The sequence below is a fragment of the Priapulus caudatus genome, unplaced genomic scaffold (assembly GCF_000485595.1).
Source record: "Priapulus caudatus unplaced genomic scaffold, Priapulus_caudatus-5.0.1 Scaffold383, whole genome shotgun sequence".
Taxonomy (NCBI): domain Eukaryota; kingdom Metazoa; phylum Priapulida; class Priapulimorpha; order Priapulimorphida; family Priapulidae; genus Priapulus; species Priapulus caudatus.
This window is the reverse complement of record NW_014577444.1, coordinates 86,499-92,281: the sequence shown is the minus strand read 5'-3', so window position 1 is coordinate 92,281 and position 5,783 is coordinate 86,499. Positions and strand designations below refer to the sequence as shown.

Genomic DNA, 5,783 nt, shown 5'->3' with positions numbered 1-5,783 from the left:
CACGCAACGCAGCACGCACCACGCACAACGGCACACGCACACACACACAACAACACATATATATAACCCCCACACACAAACATGTAACGTATGCCGCCGCAGCATTTCCGACCTTTAGCAGCATCTCTATGGTGAAGACGCCGGTGAAGACGTAATCGAGCAGCGTTGAGAACGGTGCGCTGCGAGTCCTCCTTGACGGGATCCTCGGCGCCAGCGCGACGCTGCTCGCTAGAATCACCAGCATGATGAAGATGTCGAAGTAGCGAAGGTTGACGACGAAGTGGCACAGCCTCCGCACCCTGTTAACCATAGCAACGGTCAAGCTTAGTAACCGGCTAAAGTTGACCGACGGATAGGCATCGCTATCCTCCGCCCATCCTGTAACCATAGGCAACGGTCAGGCTTAGTTACAGGGAATGTTGACAATGGCTAGGTCTTACTAGCTTCCTTACCCTGTACCGCCGTTACTTACCAGTAAATACCGCAACCCTGACCATTGTTATCTACCGCGCTACCGCAACAGCTTACATCGTGACAAAGGTCAAGTTAACACGTTCGCTCTCTATAACGTTAAACCAACAGTCAACGTTGGGAATCGCGTGGAGACGTGCGTGCATGTGTGGGCGCGCCGTGTATAGGTGCCGCACGTTGATATGATGATAACAGTATATACTTACGGGTTGGTAGGAGACAGAATGAACAATGATGTGTACGGTAGCATTGGTTTCGGACCGAACGCTGGATGGGATTCGTCTGCGGACTTGTCCTTGCTTCCCATGCTCGCTGCATCGTCTGTTACAAGACACGTGTGTTTACTTTAGTAGCAGCAGCGAACAATTGTTCCATAATATTTGAGCGCGTTTATTAGGCACTTGTTTATTATAACGTTATTGTTTTGTCTACGCTGTTGATCGATATGTGTGATTATTTCAAAATTACCGACTCGACACGAAGGTGCAACCGCGTTGTTAGCGCGCCACCGCCACCAAACCATGCCATAGCTACGACATCTACTGATCCTTAATTACCTTCACCGTTAAACAGCCAATAGCAATGCATAAAACAAATGATTCAAAGAAGGGAGTTATATAGTATATATATAATATATAATATATATATATATATCCTTAGTACGGACTAATTCGGCTGAGCAACTTTATATATATAATATATATATATATATAAGTTGTTCAGCCGAATTAGTCCGTACTCGCATAACTAGAGAAACTCCGCAGCCAAGAGGAAAACTAAAGATATTTTCAGAATTAGCAACGTCTGGGAGGTTTTTTTTGAAAATTAAAAAAAGTTAAAAAGGTAAAAATTGATAAAATTCTATTCATCAAAAGATGCGGTGGCGTACAGATTAAAACATCACGTACGTGTGAATCCATGGTGTATGCCCTTAACGGCGGCAGTGCCATAATCGCTAGAACAATCCGTCTCCTACACCAAGATTCCGGGTTCGAGTCCGCAGCTGGGAAACTTATTTTCCCTTTTTCCCCCTTTACCTACTCTTTAGTATGTATTATTTTTAATTTTCTTACTTTTTATTTTTATTTTTTATTTTTAATTGTCTTTTATTTTTTTATTTCTTATTGTTTTTTACTGTTTGGGATGAGATGGGATGGCATGCGATGGCATGGAATGTGATGGATGGGATGGGATCGCGTGCGGTCGCGATGGGATGGGATGGGATGGGATAGCATGGCATGGCATGGCATGGCATGGCATGGCATGCATGGGATGTCATGGATGGTCATGGGATGGATATGGGATATGGGAGGGATGGGATAGATGCGTGCAATGAGATAGGATGGCATGAGCATGGCATGGCAATGGCATGGATGATGGGGGGGGGTATGGATAGTGATGCATGGATAGATAGATAGTTAGATTTTCGTGGGTATTTTCCTTCACCAAGCGCGTCACCGAACTGAGTAACGCACTGCATTTCCCGGGTAACGCGCGGTATCCCGCTAGTATATATAGTAGGGACAGAGAGAGGAGAGAGAGAAAGAAAGAGCGAGAAGGACCGAGAAATAGAGTGCGAGAGAGAAAGAGTGAGTGAGAGACAGAGAGAGACTGGAGGATAAAGTGTACAATGAAAGCGGTCATATGGCCTCAAAAAATTTGGGTTACAGTTACCGAGAGAGAGAGAGAGAGTAATGCTCGAGAAGGTAGGTACACATGGATGAAGGATGGATGGATGATTGAGGGATGGATTAATGGTAAGATCAATTAATTCTATATCTTTGTGAGAGTTAAATGAGCTGCATTTCATTTGAGCTATCCTGTATAGTGTTCAGTATCAGTAAGTCGCGAAAAGACAGAGACGATGGTCTTTAATGGTAACACGATGACACAACAGCTACAACTCTGGTCAAGCTCGATGACATAACATCGTTAACATACGGAGTTCAAGTTATTGGCGTCCTGTTTTCCTCTCTCGACACAAAAAATGTGTCCAACACCATATCTGATGACAAGAGGGCGGCAGGGGACGGACTATGTATTCATCTACCCAATGCAGATATCTACCGACTAACGGGAGCCAAATCACTAAAAGTCTATCAAGAGCGGATTTACATCGAATGGCTTGGTCACTGGTGTACGAATGGATAATTTTACCATGGTCAAGGAAGGCCGACAGCCTGATAGATGGCTGAGAATGAAGCGAGTATGGGAATGCGACAAAGGACAACTCCAATGATGCTGAGAACGTTTGAGATTCAACGGTGAATTCGCGACCACTGGCGGGTGGTCGGATTCCCCGGACTCATGAAGGTTAAGCCTCTAATGAGTAACGATGATGATGATGATAGTGTTGGAGCTGGCCACTGTGACACAAACACCACTACATCAGCATTGGACGCATCAATCGTAACAAGTATAAGACAAAGAACATGATGCGTAAAATCAACGAAACGCCATCGGAGCGATTTTGACGGAATTCCGGATGTGAGTCACACGCCATTGCAGCGAGCGCGTATGCGTCATGCTAGCCCACCCCCAGCATGCAGCGCCCCCCCCCACCACCAAAGAATCCTCCACCACGAAGCATCCTGCACCAAGGAAGCGTCCTCACACCGTATGCACGCGTCGCGGCCGCTAGTACCTGGACATCCGTCAAACGCGCCGTTAACAATACCGCGCGCAGGATTGGACACGGCGCGACATCGCCCGCCACACTTGCCACCGCTCACCTCTAAGGGCGCCTCGTAAATCTCCTCCAAGCAGATGCGAATGACGCCTAAAGAAGTGCAGCGTTATGCAACGCAAAATGTGCTTAAACGACACGTGGCGAAGTGTATCGGCGCCTCTATACGGACGCGACGTTCTAAACTGTCGCTATCATCGCGTCGCCACGACGAGCTTATTATTATGTATAAAACGAGTAATGGCTCACAACGATTGAGTACACATACACACGCGCACGCACGCACGCAGAAATACAACACACACACACACACACACACACACACACAAACACATCACAAACACAACCGCCCCACATACCAACACACGCAACACCACACAGCACACACACACCACACACACACACACACACACACACACACACACCACACACACACACACACACACACCACACGCGCCCACATACCAACACACGCGAAACACACACACACACACACACACACACACGACACACACACACACACACACACAGCACAGAGAAACACAGAAACACCCTCGCGATATTGTCGATGTTGCAGCCTCCCCTCTTTACGACTCTTAGAGAAACACAGCACTGACACTCTCACGCCGCGGTGCTATTGTTGTGCACTTTAGCAAGAAGGCACCACCTCCTCGCCCCTCCTCTCCGACTGTCTAGCGACAGCTGTGTAGAGGTGGTTTATCTCGCTGGCGTGAGGCTAACCACCTTACCGCATAACAGCGAATAGTTACCACAGTATAGGTGGCGACGTGTTGCATGGCGAAGGCAAAGTATAGTTTGCGAAGGTTCTATGGCTGCACATATGGATCCAAAAGAACAAACACACAGCCGACGCTTACAGCCGAAGCAGAATCGTACCAGAGTCGGAGAGATCTACATCCCATGATGTGGCTCGCTATCCGTATTCAGCTTCTTTTTTCTCCTCCTCCATCGAGATGGCAACGGCTGTCTCTGTTGTCCTTCCACGCGTGTGTCCTTCTTATCACTGAAACAAGGAGAGATGCTCATGTTATTTTAATGGAGGAAATGCCAAAATTTACCACGATATCATGCATGCTATTTCTCATGCATAATTATAATTATATACTGATTTAGTGTAAGTATTATATTATTATTTTTAATATTATTATAATAAATTATGTTATTAAAGAAAGCTACTTTCTGTGTTATTGCGAAGCGCGCGTGTGCGTTGTTTGGTGCTATCAGGTGTTTCGTAATGCAGCGTACGCGTGAGTGTCTATTATTGCAGAATGTACTTAACTCGCTATCAATCGATTGCACGCAATAATAATTTCACTTCCTCGCAATTTCCCTCGCATGTTTTACGCATCATTTCAAATCTTATGGGCCGCACGCACTGCTGCCGAGTTAGCACTCTCAGACCCCTCCTCCTGTCCGCGAGAGAGTGAGAGACAAGAATGAGTTCACAAAAGTTAGGCGCCATCGAACTGCGAATCGACCTAGATCGAGATAACTACACGCTCCACTCTAGTAGCATATATTTGTTGCAAGGTCAATGTGTAGACAGCGTGCGCGCCAAAATATCGACTTTGGCTGTACTTTCGTGATAACGCATTGTCTTTTAGAACGTCCGTTCGCGATACGTGTGTCTAGAGTCTTGTGTTGACCGCTGTCTAGACTACGACTGTCAATCACGCTATGAAGATATTTAAGTCGACTCTCGTTCGTCTTACAAGCTGAAGTTGGTGGCTTCCTCGCGTGCCCTTCCTATCCTCGTTGTTCTGCGGTGAGGAGAGGGCAGATGTTGACCTGCGGTGGTCCGCAAGGCCGAACTCACGCGCGTTATACGCTCATTGATCTCCTCCTTTCGCTGCAATAGGCAGAAGCAGCGCCGTCAGCTACCGTCTTGTCATCACACGCACGCACGCACCGCACGCACGCACGCACGCGCACGCACGCACGCACGCAGCGGATGCACGAACGTACGTACACAAGCACGCACGGATGCACGAAACGTACGTACGCAAGCACGCACGGATGCACGAACGTTCGCACGCAAGCACGCACGGATGCACGAAACGTATCGTACGCACGCACGGCACGGATGCACTGAAGGTACGTACGCAAGCACGCACGGATGCCACGAACGTGACGTACGCAAGCACGTCACGGATGCACGAACGTACGTACGCACGCACGCAACGGATGCAGAACGTACGTACACAGACGCACGGATGCACGAACGTACGTACGCCACAGCACGCACGGATGCACGAACGTACGTACGCAAGGCACGCATGCCACGGATGCATCGAACGTACGTACGCAAGCACGCACGGATGCACGACGTACACGCAAGCACGCACGGATGCACGAACGTACGACGCACGCACGCACGGATGCACGAACGTACGTACGCAAGCACGCACGACGATGCCACGAACGTACGTACGCAAGCACGCACGGATGCACGAACGTACGCACGCATGAACGCATGTACGCATGCAGCATATTACGGGACGACGCACGCGAACCTACGGCGCCCGCATGTATGCATATACGAACGAACGCACGTCATACACACGCGCCGCACATATACTTTCTTACTAGTTTGGCGCGCCTCCAC

At 48.4% G+C, this 5,783-nt stretch overlaps 1 protein-coding gene across 1 annotated transcript in view; it reads right to left on the bottom strand.

The window, feature by feature from the left end:
* The window catches only part of LOC106809770 (voltage-dependent calcium channel type A subunit alpha-1-like), a 59,675-nt gene extending 55,566 nt beyond the window's left edge, over positions 1-4,109 (bottom strand). Inside the window, exon 1 of the mRNA XM_014812970.1 lies at positions 4,055-4,109. The gene's annotated coding sequence lies outside the window, so the exon portion shown is untranslated. The remainder of the gene's footprint in view (positions 1-4,054) is intronic.
* Between the last annotated feature and the right edge of the window lie 1,674 nt (positions 4,110-5,783).